Raw genomic sequence first — 14,185 nt, 5'->3', positions numbered from 1 at the left:
ATGGAGTAAATTTTACATTGAGAGCAGATAGCCTCGGGCCCTGATTAGCAGGATCCCAGGCCAACTAAGTCAAAAACCAGCTAAACACTAGGCAAAAAGTTGGGGTAACCAGCTTGTCAGATATCCACCTTCCTACACATGCTGTACCTTTCACATATACTGCACCCTGCCCCAGGGGGTACCTTGGGCCTTCCATAGGGGTGACTAATGTGCACAGAAAGGAAAGGGTTAGGCCTGGTCAGTGGGGACACTGACCAAGAGGACATGACAGTACACAGACTGCACAAAGGCACTGCGGTGGCAGGCCTGAGACACTATTTTATTGCTACTCATGTGGGTGGCACAATCAGTGCTGCAGGCCCACTAGTAGAATTTGGATCACCAACCCTGGCACAATCAGTGCACTTTACTAGGGACATCTTGGTGATACAAATATGCCAATCACAGATAACCAATTACAATCACAATTTACACAGGGAGCACTTGCACTTTGACACTGATCAGCAGTGGCAAAGTGCCCAAAGCATCTAAACCAGCAAAATCGAAATCCAGCACAACGTCAAAAATACAGGAGGCAGAGGCAAAAAGACAGGGGAAACCACGCCAAAGATGCCAGGTCTACCACGTGTCCCCTCCAGCTGACAGTGGGGAGAACTGCCCACCCTCTTGGGAGTTCTCTTCACTGAGGCGGCAGAATCTGGACAGACCATCAGCATTGTGGTGTTCTGTACCAAGGCGGTGTTCCACCGTAAAGTCCATTCCCTGTAGGGAGATGGACCACCTCAACAGTTTTGGGTTCTCACCCCTCATCTGCATCAACCATCTGAGGGGCCTTTGGTCTGTCTGAACCTGGAAGTGAGTTCCAAACAAGTATGGCCTCAGCTTCCTCAGAGCCCAGACCACAGCAAAAGCTTCCCTTTCAATTGCACTCCACCTCTGTTCCCTGGGTAATAACCTCCTACTAATGAAAGCCAGAGGTTGGTCCCAGCCCTCGTTGTTTATCTGTGAGAGTACTGCTACCACACCATGCTCTGTAGCGTCTGTCTGCCCTATAAACTCACTAGAGAAGTCAGGTGCCTTGAGCACCGGTGCTGTACACATGGCAGTTTTCAGGGCATCAAAAGCAGTTTGACAGTCTTTTGTCCAATTCACTCTCTTGGGCTGCTTCTTCAAAGTCAGCTCTGTCAAGGGGGCCACAATGGTGCCATACCCCTTGACAAATCGCCTGTAATACCCAGTGAAACCTAAGAAGGCTCTCACCGTTGTCTGGGTCTTGGGGGCCCCCAAGCCAGAATGGTATCAATCTTCGCCTGTAGGGGCACCCCCTGGCTGCTCCCCACCTGGTGTCCTAAATACACCACAGATCCCAGCCCTATCTGACAGTTGCTGGCCTTGATAGTGAGGCCTGCCTTTTGCAGAGCCTTCAACACTTCACAGAGGTGTTGCAAGTGTTCCTCCCACGTGGAGCTGAACACAGCAATGTCATTCAGATATGTGGCGCTGAATTCCTCCAGCCCAGTCAGTACCTGGTTAACCAGTCTCTGGAATGTGGCTGGGGCATTCTTCAACCCAAAGGGCATGATTCGAAACTGGAAGTGCCCCTCTGGGGTTGGGAATGCAGATCTCTCTTTGGCCCCCTCAGTTAAGGCAATATGCCAGTGCACAGAAGTTAAATCAAATGTACTGGGCTGCTCCCAACCGATCCACAAACTCATCAGCTCTGGGGATTGGGTGTGCTTCAGTCTTTGTGACCGCATTGAGCCCATGGTAGTCCACTTAAAAACGCAGTTCTGGAGTGGCACTGGGCGCAGCAGCTTTTGGCACTAAGACCACTGGGCTAGCCCAGGGGCTGCTGGGGAGCTCAAGCACCCCTAGCGTCAATGTCTTGGTGTGGTATTGGGTTCCCAAGGCCTACATGCTCCGCAGAATACCCACTTACACCAAAAGAACTGTTGGCACGGAAACTGAAAAGTATAAAAGACAAGTTTATTAAGACCCCATGGGGTGGTGGTACATTCCTACAGCACCCTTCGGCAATGCAAGAAGTATCAGACCAAACGTTGGTGCGAGTCCTTCTTTTATACAAATTTACAGTAATAAAAAGGTAGGCGGTACATGGTTACAGAGTTTAGGTACATATATGGTCATTTTTGGAACACAGCCAACTCATGGGAGGGGTTACAACTCCACTGGTCAGTTTGGCGGAACATTCCTAAGAAGTGACTGGTCAGTTGGAACTGCGCATGTACAGGCTTGACCGTTACTAAAAATAGCCTGTTGCTGGGCAAACTCGAGCGGTTAGTGGCACGGACAAAGGACTAAAGGGCATGCTGACCACGAGGCTGCTCATTCCCTAAAATGGCCGCCGTAACATACAAAATGGCGTTTTCGAATAAGGTCAAGTTAAGGGAAATAATCGTGTAGCAAAGCTAAGCGCTAACCCAGCCATCGTCAAATTAAGACAGACGACCGTTTTAGTGTTTAGCTGAAGCTACCTCATAATGGACATAGTCGGGATACTCATCTTCTATATCAATTGACATAATTTGAGCCACTTCTTTATGAAGCATCAATTCATTTCGGGCAAGAGCTCGTTTAGATGGAATACAGGCTGATAAACACATGGAACATAAGGCAGGGCCACATTGTATACATAAACACAAGAAGAATAATATCCCAACCATAATACATAGGACTGTTAGTAGCTTCCAGCCCCAGGTACTAAGCATTGACCAGAACCACCCCGAAAATGTCCATGTACCATTGTCCGGATGTATCTCAGCAGCAATTTTATGCAATTTAGATATGGCATCATATACAGATGGTGAGTTGTCAGGAACGTAAACACAACAGCTACTTCCGATAATTCTACATGCCCTCCCTCGATCAGCTAGAACTACATCCAGAACCATCTGGTTCTGGAGCATGACAATCCTAGATATTTGAAGCTCTTCAGTTATATTCCCCAATGCAAAAGCAGCATCATTAGCTACAGCCTCAACAACACGGGTCAGTCGTCGTATCTTTCGACTGTTCAGAGCAGCTCCCACAAAAGAAAACAAACCCAAATTAAAATCTACATATTGTTGTAGTGCAGTATCGGTCTGGTCAATGTCTTCCAGGACTACAGCACGTTTGACTCTATTTAACACAAAATCATGATATAATACATAGTCATTATGGTACATAGGTGGGGCAATGAATACAGGGAGCAATACAAAGGAGATATAACATGTACCTAACCATCCTAATGGGAGTTGATGATAACCTTGATTACCACAGATGAAGTATGTATTTCGGGATGCCACAAATGATATGCCATTCGGACTGTCAAATGTAAGTGTGGTGTTACATTCACTTTTTCCAACCGGGATTGTACCTTTATTTTGTATACAAAGGTCAGCCTTAGTATCAATAACATTAATTACATGAGAACTGGACATATTAATGTTCCGTTGGTTACTGTAAACCCGGGGTGCAGATACATTGTCGGGGCGGTACTCCTCCCATTCAAATCGAGTACCTTCAGCTTGTGGATAGCCATCCCGATCATGGTAGCATATCTTGTTTAAACGGAAAAGCACCCCCCCTTTTGTTGGCCAGCGCAAAGTGAATAGAAGAGTATACCAAGCATTGCAGGAACCATTGTGGGAAAACGGGAGTGGGATAAGTGGTGTGCCCCCTTTCTTCTGGTGCCCAGGCAACATCCCACACACCCAACAGTTAGAAGTGTTCGTCATATTGTGAGTATGATGCAAGATTTGAATGAAGCTATTGTTCAAATAAGTCTGTTGATGCCGTTCTTCATGATAGGGTAAGGTGAAGTGAAAATGTTCAGATGGAGCCGGGGTAGTCGGCAGCAAGTGTTCTCGTACAGGCACCACAAGTTCTACTACCCAGGCTATCACTGCTATCACCACAATTGTCAGTACAAACAATATAGCACCAAGAATTCTCTTGTCTCGTGATGCAGAAGACGCCATAGTTCAAAAGAGTTCACAATGTCTCAAATATACAACTAAAAAAATTAAAATGTGAGTGGGGCACTGATCTAATAGAGAGTAATGCTAGCGGCAAGGCATCCGGCCACTTCAAAGACGTGGACGCCACAATCTTAGCCAGTTTTAGTTTCAACGTGGCATTGTACCGCTCAACAAGACCTGCTGATTGAGGATGGAACACAGCATGGAACTTTTGCTGAATCCCCAATCCCTTTAGCACATATTCCACAATTTTCCCAACAAAATGAGGACCATTATCGCTCCACAAAAATTTACAAACTCCAAATCGAGGGAAGTACTCTTTGAGCAAAACCTTAGCAGTTGTCAACGCTGTATTATCTTTCGTGGGGAAGGCCTCAACCCATTTGCTAAAAGCACATACCACCACTAAGACATACTTAAGGTTATTGCAACGCTCAAGCTGGATATAATCCATCTGAAGTACCTCGAATGGTGCAGAAGGTGGAACGAACCCTCCTTTCGGAGTATGCGTCCCTTTTGCAGGATTGTGCTGTAAACATATCAAACAAGTCTGCACTACTCTCTTGGCAGTATTGGCAATCTCAGGATGCTCCCAAACTCGTGTTAACAATCGAGTGATTGCAAGAGCTCCAACATGTGCCAACCCATGTGTCATCTGGACCATCGCTTGCAAGTAAGCTGCAGGCAATTTCCATTGTTCCATGTCCTTGCTCCTCCAACAACCCTCATCATCCAGCACTCCCTCTGCTGCCCATGTTACGAGTTCTGCTTCAGTCGCTGATTTTTGGATGTCCAGTATCTCTGCTCTAGCATCATGCCATCGCTCGGCCTGCGACTTCACTACATACATGGGGGAGTCGTTTCGTGACATAGCTGTTTGTCTTGCTATACTGTCTGCTAAGGCATTGCCTTGTCCCACTTTGTCAGTGACTTTTTTATGTGCACTGCATTTGATTATCGCCACTTTCTTCGGACAAAGCAACGCGTTTAGGAGATCACGCACTAGTTCTCCGTGCATAATGTGTACTCCATGCGAAGTCAAAAACCCACGTTCTCTCCAGAGTAGGCCGAAGTCATGCGCTACTCCGAAGGCGTACCGGCTGTCTGTGTAGATGTTCACACATAAGCCAGCACTCAATTCGCAGGCTCTTGTCAAAGCTATCAGCTCCGCTGCTTGGGCTGATTTCTGGGGTATTCGTGCTGTTTCTACCACCGTCTTAAGTGTCGTGATCGCATATGCTGCAGAAGTCGTGCCATCTGGCAGCCTCAAACACGATCCATCAACCCACAGTTCCCCATCCACATCTGGAAGTGGCATATCCTGTAAGTCGACACGACCCTTTGTTTGTTCCTCGGTCAGGAAAACACAATCATGATGTTTTTCCTCCTGGCCCTCTTCAACCGGATATGGCAATAAAGTAGCAGGGTTCAGAGTAGCGAATCTTTTCAGTGTAATATGTGGCGCCAGAAGTGTGAGCTCATATCCTGTTAAACGTGCGCTCGTGAGGTACTGGGTCTTCGTTTGATTTAACAGGGCATCTACTGCGTGGGGAACTAGCACCAACAATTTGTGCGACAAAACTATTCCCTCACTCTGCCGTATAGCTACTGGTATTGCTGCAACTGCTCGGAAACACCCAGGTAACCCTCGTGCTACAGGATCAAGGATGGCTGAGAAGTACGCACATGGCCTCTGCTTATCCCCATGTGCCTGCACTAACACTGATAACGCGCACCCATCTTTCTCGTGCACGTACAACGTGAAAATCTTTGTGTAATCTGGTGTACCTAACACGGGTGCAGAACAAAGGGCCTGTCTCAATTGATCAAAAGCATTCTGACATTCATCTGTCCATTCAAGGGGCATTGGTGTAGTTTTGGACAATAACGCTAACAAAGGTTTGATAATGTGTGAAAACCCCATGATCTACTGTCTGCAAAAGGACGTTAATCCTATAAAGGCGCGCACATCTCTTTGAGTGCGGGGAACTGGCATATCTAAAATCGCTTGAATTCGATCTGATGTTAATGCACGCCCCTCCTTAGACAAAAGATGACCGAGGTAGGTCACCTTGGGTCTACAGTATTGTAGCTTCTTCTTAGAGACTTTATGATTGTTCTGAGCCAAAAAGGAAAGCAAAGCAAGTGTACTCTCCTCACATTGTGCATAGGTGTCTGCTGCCAATAGGAGGTCATCAACATACTGTATAAGGGCTACTCCGGATTGTAATTCAAAAGAGTCAAGCTGTCTTTTTAAAGCCTGGCTATAGATGCTAGGACTCTCTGTGTAACCTTGGGGAACACGACAAAATCTATACGATTTATTATTTAACGTGAAGCCAAATAGATATCTGCTGTCAGGATGAATGGGAATGGAAAAGAATGCGTTCTTAAGGTCAATAACAGTAAAGGTCGTTGCAGTTGGGGGGACCAATGTAAGCAATGTTGTGATGTCAGACACCACCGGGTATTGGGGAATGACAATTTTGTTAATTTCTCTCAAATCAATAATAAATCGATAGACTTTGTCGTCAGTGTCTTTCTTAAGGATCGGAAGAATAGGGCTGTTACAGACATTGTAAGGAACTTCCTCCACTACTCCTGCCATGATCAAATCCTGAACGATGTGCATCAGGGCAATTTCACCTTCCCTAGAAATTTTGTACTGCGGTACACGTGGCAAAGGTACTCCCTCCTTGACAGTAATTCGAATAGGCGGGATAAGCATCTGTCCCACATCCGTGTCTGAAGTCGCCCATAACGTGTGCGGGAGAGAGGCTAACGCTTCAATTTCCTTCATTGTACAAAATCTATCTGAATCTGGGTACTTGTCATTCAAAATAACCCGCACTCCTTCAGGAGCGCAGCGTATCGTTGCTCGAAAATATTTGAGCAAATCAATGCCCATAATGTTATCTGGACTTATCCCGACTGTCATCACCGGAATCCTCAGACGGGGCCGTAGGCTGAACATACGGAGGCGGAGATCGATCTAATAACAAAAAATCATCAATTTCATTATTAAAGACAGGATAAAGCGGACGTCGAATAGGAAATTGACCGGACGTTTGCAAATTACGTTCCCGTGCCTCCCTCTCTTTCTTCTCCTGCGCCTCCTTTTCCTCCAGCTGTAAAGCTTTATCTCGAGCAGCCTTGCGCTGCTCCTTGTCCGCCAAGGCAACCTCACGCTTCATACGTTCACGCACTGCTTTCTCCCACATTCGCACACAATAAAATATGTCCTGTCTAGACCTGCGCTGAAACAAACATTGCTCCACAAACTGAACCTTTCGCAAATCAAACGACCCATGTAGTGGCCATTGCAACTCGGGATCAGTTCAGTTCTATTGTATTTATGCCATAATTTACTGTACAGTATAGGGGGTAGGCCGAATTTTACATACATCTCACGATTAGGTGTTCCCTCTGGGGGAGCCGGCTGAGATTCAGTTAACCTATATGTGGTACCATTTCCAAGACAGCACATCCCTCGGAGTGTGCTTAAAACAGGCATGTTCAAAGAGTACCACGAAAGCGTTATACCGTAAAAAATGGCACTTACAGTACTTCACACAAATGTGCCGCTCAAAGTACGAACAAAGTTAGAGAAACATCTCTACATGCCTGCCTATGTGAAGTGCACTACACATATATTCAAAATTCACAAAGTCAAAATGTTAGCTAACTCAAATCATAATCACAGTCATAGAACTTCAGTAAGCGTCCGCAGACTACCTTACCGATCACAAATCTTACCCAAATCTCAAATATCCAGATTCCAACAGCCAAACGGGGACTGTACAGCAACGCAGACGATCAGGATCTCAGTCGGAGACCGGCGCCACCTGGAAGGTCAGATCAGAAGGAAGGGAAGAAAACACCGTGGGTGCCAAGACTCGGGTCACTCAGTGGCAGCGTACGCGTCCATGGCGAGTTTCCAATCCTTCGTCACGACCTCTCCTTCGGGCATCCGAGTCGCCGATGAGTCCCTTCGTGGTCGCCAATTTGTGGTATTGGGTTCCCAAGGCCTACATGCTCCGCAGAATACCCACTTACACCAAAAGAACTGTTGGCACGGAAACTGAAAAGTACAAAAGACAAGTTTATTAAGACCCCATGGGGTGGTGGTACATTCCTACAGCACCCTTCGGCAATGCAAGAAGTATCACACCAAACGTTGGTGCGAGTCCTTCTTTTATACAAATTTACAGTAATAAAAAGGTAGGCGGTACATAGTTACAGAGTTTAGGTACATATATGGTCATTTTTGGAACACAGCCAACTCATGGGAGGGGTTACAACTCCACTGGTCAGTTTGGCGGAACATTCCTAAGGGGTGACTGGTCAGTTGGAACTGCGCATGTACAGGCTTGACCGTTACTAAAAATAGCCTGTTGCTGGGCAAACTCGAGCGGTTAGTGGCACGGACAAAGGACTGAAGGGCATGCTGACCACGAGGCTGCTCATTCCCTAAAATGGCCTCCGTAACATACAAAATGGCGTTTTCGAATAAGGCTCTAACAGTGTGGCCACGCAGGAGTTCAAAGGGACTGAACACTAAGGACTTCTGAGGCACCTCCCAGTAGGCAAACAACAGACAAGGTAAAAAGACTTCCCACTTCCGTCTCATGGGCTTCGCTAGGCCCATAATCATACCTTTCAGGGTGCGGTTGAACCTTTAAACCAACCCATTTCCTTGAAGGTGGTAAGGAGTGGTGAACTTATAAGTTACCCCACACTCCTTCCACAGAGACTTCATGTACCTAGAGTTGAAGTTGGTACCCTAGTCGGAGACCACCTCTCTGGGGAACTCGACACGGGAAAAGATCCCCATCAATGCACGGCGCACCACGGATGCTGTGATTGTCCTGAGAGGGACTGCTTCCGGGTACCAGGTGGCATGGTCCACCAAGACCAGGATGAACCTGTTGCCTGAGGCTGTCTTGGGGTCCAGTGGCCCCAGGATGTTGATTCCCACCCGCTCGAAAGGGGTGCTCACCAAAGGAAAGGGTTATAGGGGTGCCTTGCACTTCCCTCCGCTCTTGCCACTGGCCTGACATGTTTGGCAAGATCTACAAAAGGTACCAACATGCTTCTTCATCTGTGGCCAGTAGAAGTGGGTGACAAGACTTTGGAAGGTCTTGTCTTGCCCCAGATGTCCTGCGAGAAGCACGTCATGAGCCAGACATATTAGGAAGTTCCTGAAGTGCTCGGGTACCACCAGCACACGGGCTGCAACGGGCTCAGCAAACTTAGGCTCACTCATCCTCCCAGTAAATGAGATGATCCTTGGACGCTCCACGTGCTGCCTGGTCTGCAGCCTGTTGCGGCACATCAATGAGGGAAGGGCACTCCTTCTGCACCTTGCAGAATTCCTCCCTGGAGGGCCCACCTTATTACTGCCAATGGGTCAGCTCAGGTAGCTCCCCCAGTTCGGCCACCTGTTCCCCGGAAGACTCCAGGGCATCCCCCTCAGGTTCTGCTCCTTCCTGGGCCGTGGGAACAGCCGGGCGGGTTTCCCATGCCCTCTGCCTCTTCCTCTCCTGGCAGGTCTCTGGACCACTGTTTCACACTTAAGGTCTGCTGAATCACCCTTACTGGCTGCCATAGCCCGCGCGGGGTCACGCAGATCCACGCAGGCAAACCCAACATCTCCAGATGAGCTTGGTGCTCCATATCCTTCCATGGGGCACTCTCCAGGCCATTACCTTGCAGACAGTCTACAGGCAAGGCTTCACTGATAACAACTTCCAAGAGACCAGAGACCCCCCTCCACTCAAAGTGAACACACACCACTTTGCAGAGGCGCACTGAACTGTCAGTTGCAACTACTGGGCGGAGTACATTGGGAATTATCTGCTCTTCAGACACCCACTGACACCTCACGGATGTCACGCTGGTTCCTGTGTCTCTCAGAGCCTCTATCTCCCTCCCATTGATGATCACCTTCTGCCCATATTTCTTAGTGTTAGGGGGCAGGAAGGTTTCCTGGACCATCTCTTGGTCTCCTAAAGAGACAAGGGTCATAACTGCTAGTCCCTCCTCCCCACTAGAAATCAAATCCCCTCCCAAAGCTACACTTGATAACCCTGGAGCGGGAGCACCACTGGGTGCTGGGGATTTTTTAGGGCACCTATTGATAACATGTCCCACCTCATTGCAGTGGTAGCAGGTAGGGGGACCTCTGTTATCCTTCCTGACCCTAGGGGGCCATGGCTGTTTGGGGGGCTGGGAATCCTTTCCCTGGGAACTATTTTGGAGCCCTCGAGAGAAGTCCTTTTGGTTACCCTTGTCCCCCCCATTCTTCTGTTGGGGACCATGCCCACCTTTGGCTGTGGTACCCACAATTTCTCTGTGAACCATGGTACTGGTCCAGCGGTCTGCCTCCTTAGCAAGCTGAATGGGGTCTGTCAGTTTGCTGTCTTAAAGATGCTGGCGCAGCTCTGAAAAACAAAGACTACTCAAGTGCTCCCACCTAATTAAATGCAACAACCCCTTATAATCTGTTACCTTGCTGCCCTTCATCCAACCTTCCAGTGCACATGAGTACAAATTCACACACTCTATCCAAGTCTCAGACTCTTTCTTCTTAAAGTTTCTAAACTGCAGTCTGTACTGCTCTGGAGTAAGTCCATACCTGAGACATAGGGCCTCCTTCATATGGGGTAGGTCGGTACCTGCTAACTCTAAGGGCCCTAGAGCACTCCTCCCAGAAGCCTCAAAATGTTTCCATTGGCCCGCCTCCCAATGCTGTTCAGGCACACCATTCATTCTCAATGCAATTTCATAAGAAGTAAACCAGGCATAAATATCCTCACTCCTATGGTAATTCTGTACCAGTGTGGAAACTCAACACGGTTTGGTGAACATTATCTGCGCCATCTTCCCTTTTGCCCCGATGCCACACTCTTCGTCGCACACGCCCACCACATTAGCTGCCTTGACCAGAACCACCCTCTGCACACCCCTGACCCCCAACACGGCTCTCCACCTACACAAGCACCCCCACGCACTGATCACTCCCGCTTTCACATGCCTTGCGCGTAAGCGGCAGTCATTTTGAGCACCATGGCCCCTCTGCCCCTCGCTGATAGCCAGCGCGTCTCTCTCTCTCTCTCTCTCTCTCTCTCTCTCTCTCTCTCTCTCTCTCTCTCTCTCTTAACCTCACAGGCATCCCCCGCACGCTGACAACCCCCTCACTCTCACATGCCTTGGGTCATAAACCCCTCTTCAGCGCAGATCTGCCTCAGAATCCCATCCTGTTCCCAGCGCGACACCTTCCTTCATTCCTTTCATAGTCTCAGGCCCTTTGATGCAAACCTCCCTTTTCTGTGTGCCCGTCTGTCTTCCTTGTTCCCAAGCCACCACCTGGCCCTGCGGATACTGTTTATTACCCCGTACAGTAGGAAGCCTCCCCTCCCCATCAAAAGACCCTCGAGCCGATCAAAGCCCCCACCCTACGAGATCCGGTCAAACTCCACACATTCCGTAAATCGGCGGAATGTCCTGCTGCGCGATAATCATCACCTGTTGTGACCGGGGTGGGGAATTCAACTGTAAATGTATGTGGGAACGGGCCTGATGGGGAGATTCCGAGGATGTTCTTTCACATATCAAAGTGTTGCAAGAATGTGTTACGTGTAATAAAGATCATAAACCTGAGTATAAGAGGCCAGGCCTCAGAGATGCGGCTAGAGCACCTTGTGACGATACTTGCTGTCTGAATTGATGTGTTCTCCTCCGGAGAGAATAAACCCTCGTTTCCTGCCTTTCAGTCTCCAGCGCCTGCTTCTTCATTGATTAAATATTGGTGGGTCATAGAGGCGACACCGCCGGGCAACACAAAAAGGGTCTTTGGTCACTGGTTCTCTACGACCCCTTTTACAATTGGCGTCCCAAGCGTGGGGCCCATCAGCGACTCGTGGATCCAGTGGGAGAGGTCCTGACGACAGAGTGAACGACTGCAACGATCGGAAGGTACCCTGTCTGATAGACCCTCGTCTGACAGCCGATCATCCGAACTTCACTGGTTCCGAACGGACCTCTCTCGAGTGATCTACGGTCCTGACTGGGAACCATCAGGAGTGCCACGAGGAGTACTAAGGGAAGAGGACGATCGGGCGCTGGATTCGGAAGACAAGAAACTGTCCATACGGTCCGGGTAAGGTCGTGTAAACACGACGAATTGCGGAACGATTGATGATTGATGGAAAATACTAGTATTTATTCTTTGTTAATTTATTTGGAGTTTCGCTGTCAGCAAACGGAGAAACAACCGGCTCTCTCTTTGCAAGCAGTGAAGGATAGGTAACGCACCCGTCGTGCCTATCTTTCTCCCCCACTGATCAATTGCCCCTCCCCATTGATTAACTGTTACGGATTGTTTTCTGGAGATTCTCTGTCTGCAAACAGGAAAAAAAAATAGGTCCCCCTCTTTGCAGATAGTGAAAGGGTAGGTGACGCAGACCTTTGCGGGCCTACTTATTCTCCCCATTGACCATTTTTTATTTTTATTTATTGACCAAACACTGATTGCCCGATATTGGTTCTTGAGGTATTCACTGCCTGCAAACAACGTAGAATAGAAATATTCTGTCTAGTCTTTGCACGCAGTGATAAGATAGGTAGTGCTGACTATTATCCCCATTGTGATCCGTCATGCCTGTCTTCTCCCCACTGATGGATAGCTGGTTCAGCCCGGACCGTTTATTAGAGGTGGACCATCTAGCCCCGCTGGAAGGCACCCCTAATAGAGACATGTTCACAAAGTATGGATTAATTACCATAGCCTATAGTAAGCTATGGCACAAGTATACCAAAACAAACCAAGAGAAACAGTGGCCACTGATAGGATCCTTCGATTTAGACAAAATAGAAACGGTAGAAATAGCCCTTCGTAATAATAATACAACGCCTATTATGCTCGATAGTCTCGGTATGTGGCGCAAAGAAGCTACGCAACGAAAAGAAAGAGACGAAGTCAAAGTAGTTAAAGAAACGCGACAGGCAATCCTCCAAACGTCTGGTAGGCAAAAGGAAGGGCCAAAGACGACACAGTTCCGAGGATTAGACACAAAAAGAGAACGGTGTAAAGGGATGTGCCGACGGGACAACCCCGAGGCACAACGACCCAAAAGTAATCCCCCGACACTATGCACAGGACGAACGGATTTAAGGCAAAACCAATGTGCTTTCTGTAAATGTCTCGGACACTGGAAAGCACAATGCCCGACTCTACAGAACATAAGTAAGAGCGGAGGGTCGACAGAAATAACAGGCCGGCAGAAAGGGAAAAGGCGCGAGACAAAAACAAATCAGACTAACACGGACAGGACGGATAGAACCACCACGTTCGATTATGCTCGATGGCACAAATTTCGTCAGACCAATTTTAACGACATGTTAGAGTTCTGGGACTGATTGCCCCCCTGTTGCCCCCCACTCTGAAAAACAAAAGCAAATACAGGCCTGCGTAGACAACCTCCCGTTAGAAAAAGGACTCAGGGAAACCAAGCATCTGTTATATAATTTAGGATTTAATTACGATAAAGATAACACACAACCAACGATAAATAGAAAAACTAGTAAAACATTCTTTAAAGTAAACTGTACTAATAGGAACAATGCAAAACATATTACGCTCACTCCGGAAGTCTTCAAAATGTAACAAGTCAACGGTCCCGCCCATCCGGAAGGTGAAACACATAGCACATGTGGGGCGGGGCCAGTCATCAGCCATAGACCAAAGGAAATCGCCGACGAGAAGGTACAGGAGGCTCCATGGGCCGACATGAAATGGTCTTCCCATACTCTCCTTCCTGGGGTGACGTCCCCTGGGCCACGAGTAGGGAGGGGGGCGGATGCAGATGACCCCCTCCCTCGTGTCTCCTGGTCCGGCTATCACGAATTCCTCCATCGAACTGGCGCAGGGGGACTGGGAGGGAGAGGCGACGCGGACAAGCCTCTCCCACCTCCACAGGTAGGAGGTTTCCCAGCCCCGGCCCGGCACCGAAATCCTCCAGCCGGGCCACAGATCTATTTGCGTAGCACAGGACGTACAATGTTCAACGGGCCTATTTTCGCAGCACAGAACATACAATGTCCGACGGGCATACTTGTGCAGCACCGGACATACAATGGTCCCCCAAGAGTCGGAGTCAGGGGTGTAGGGTGGTCATCATGTGCACCCCTGATTCAAAGGG

Source organism: Lissotriton vulgaris, chromosome 3_1 (assembly GCF_964263255.1).
Source record: "Lissotriton vulgaris chromosome 3_1, aLisVul1.2, whole genome shotgun sequence".
Classification (NCBI taxonomy): domain Eukaryota; kingdom Metazoa; phylum Chordata; class Amphibia; order Caudata; family Salamandridae; genus Lissotriton; species Lissotriton vulgaris.
The sequence above is the reverse complement of the archived record's forward strand: the minus strand, read 5'-3'. Positions refer to the sequence as shown.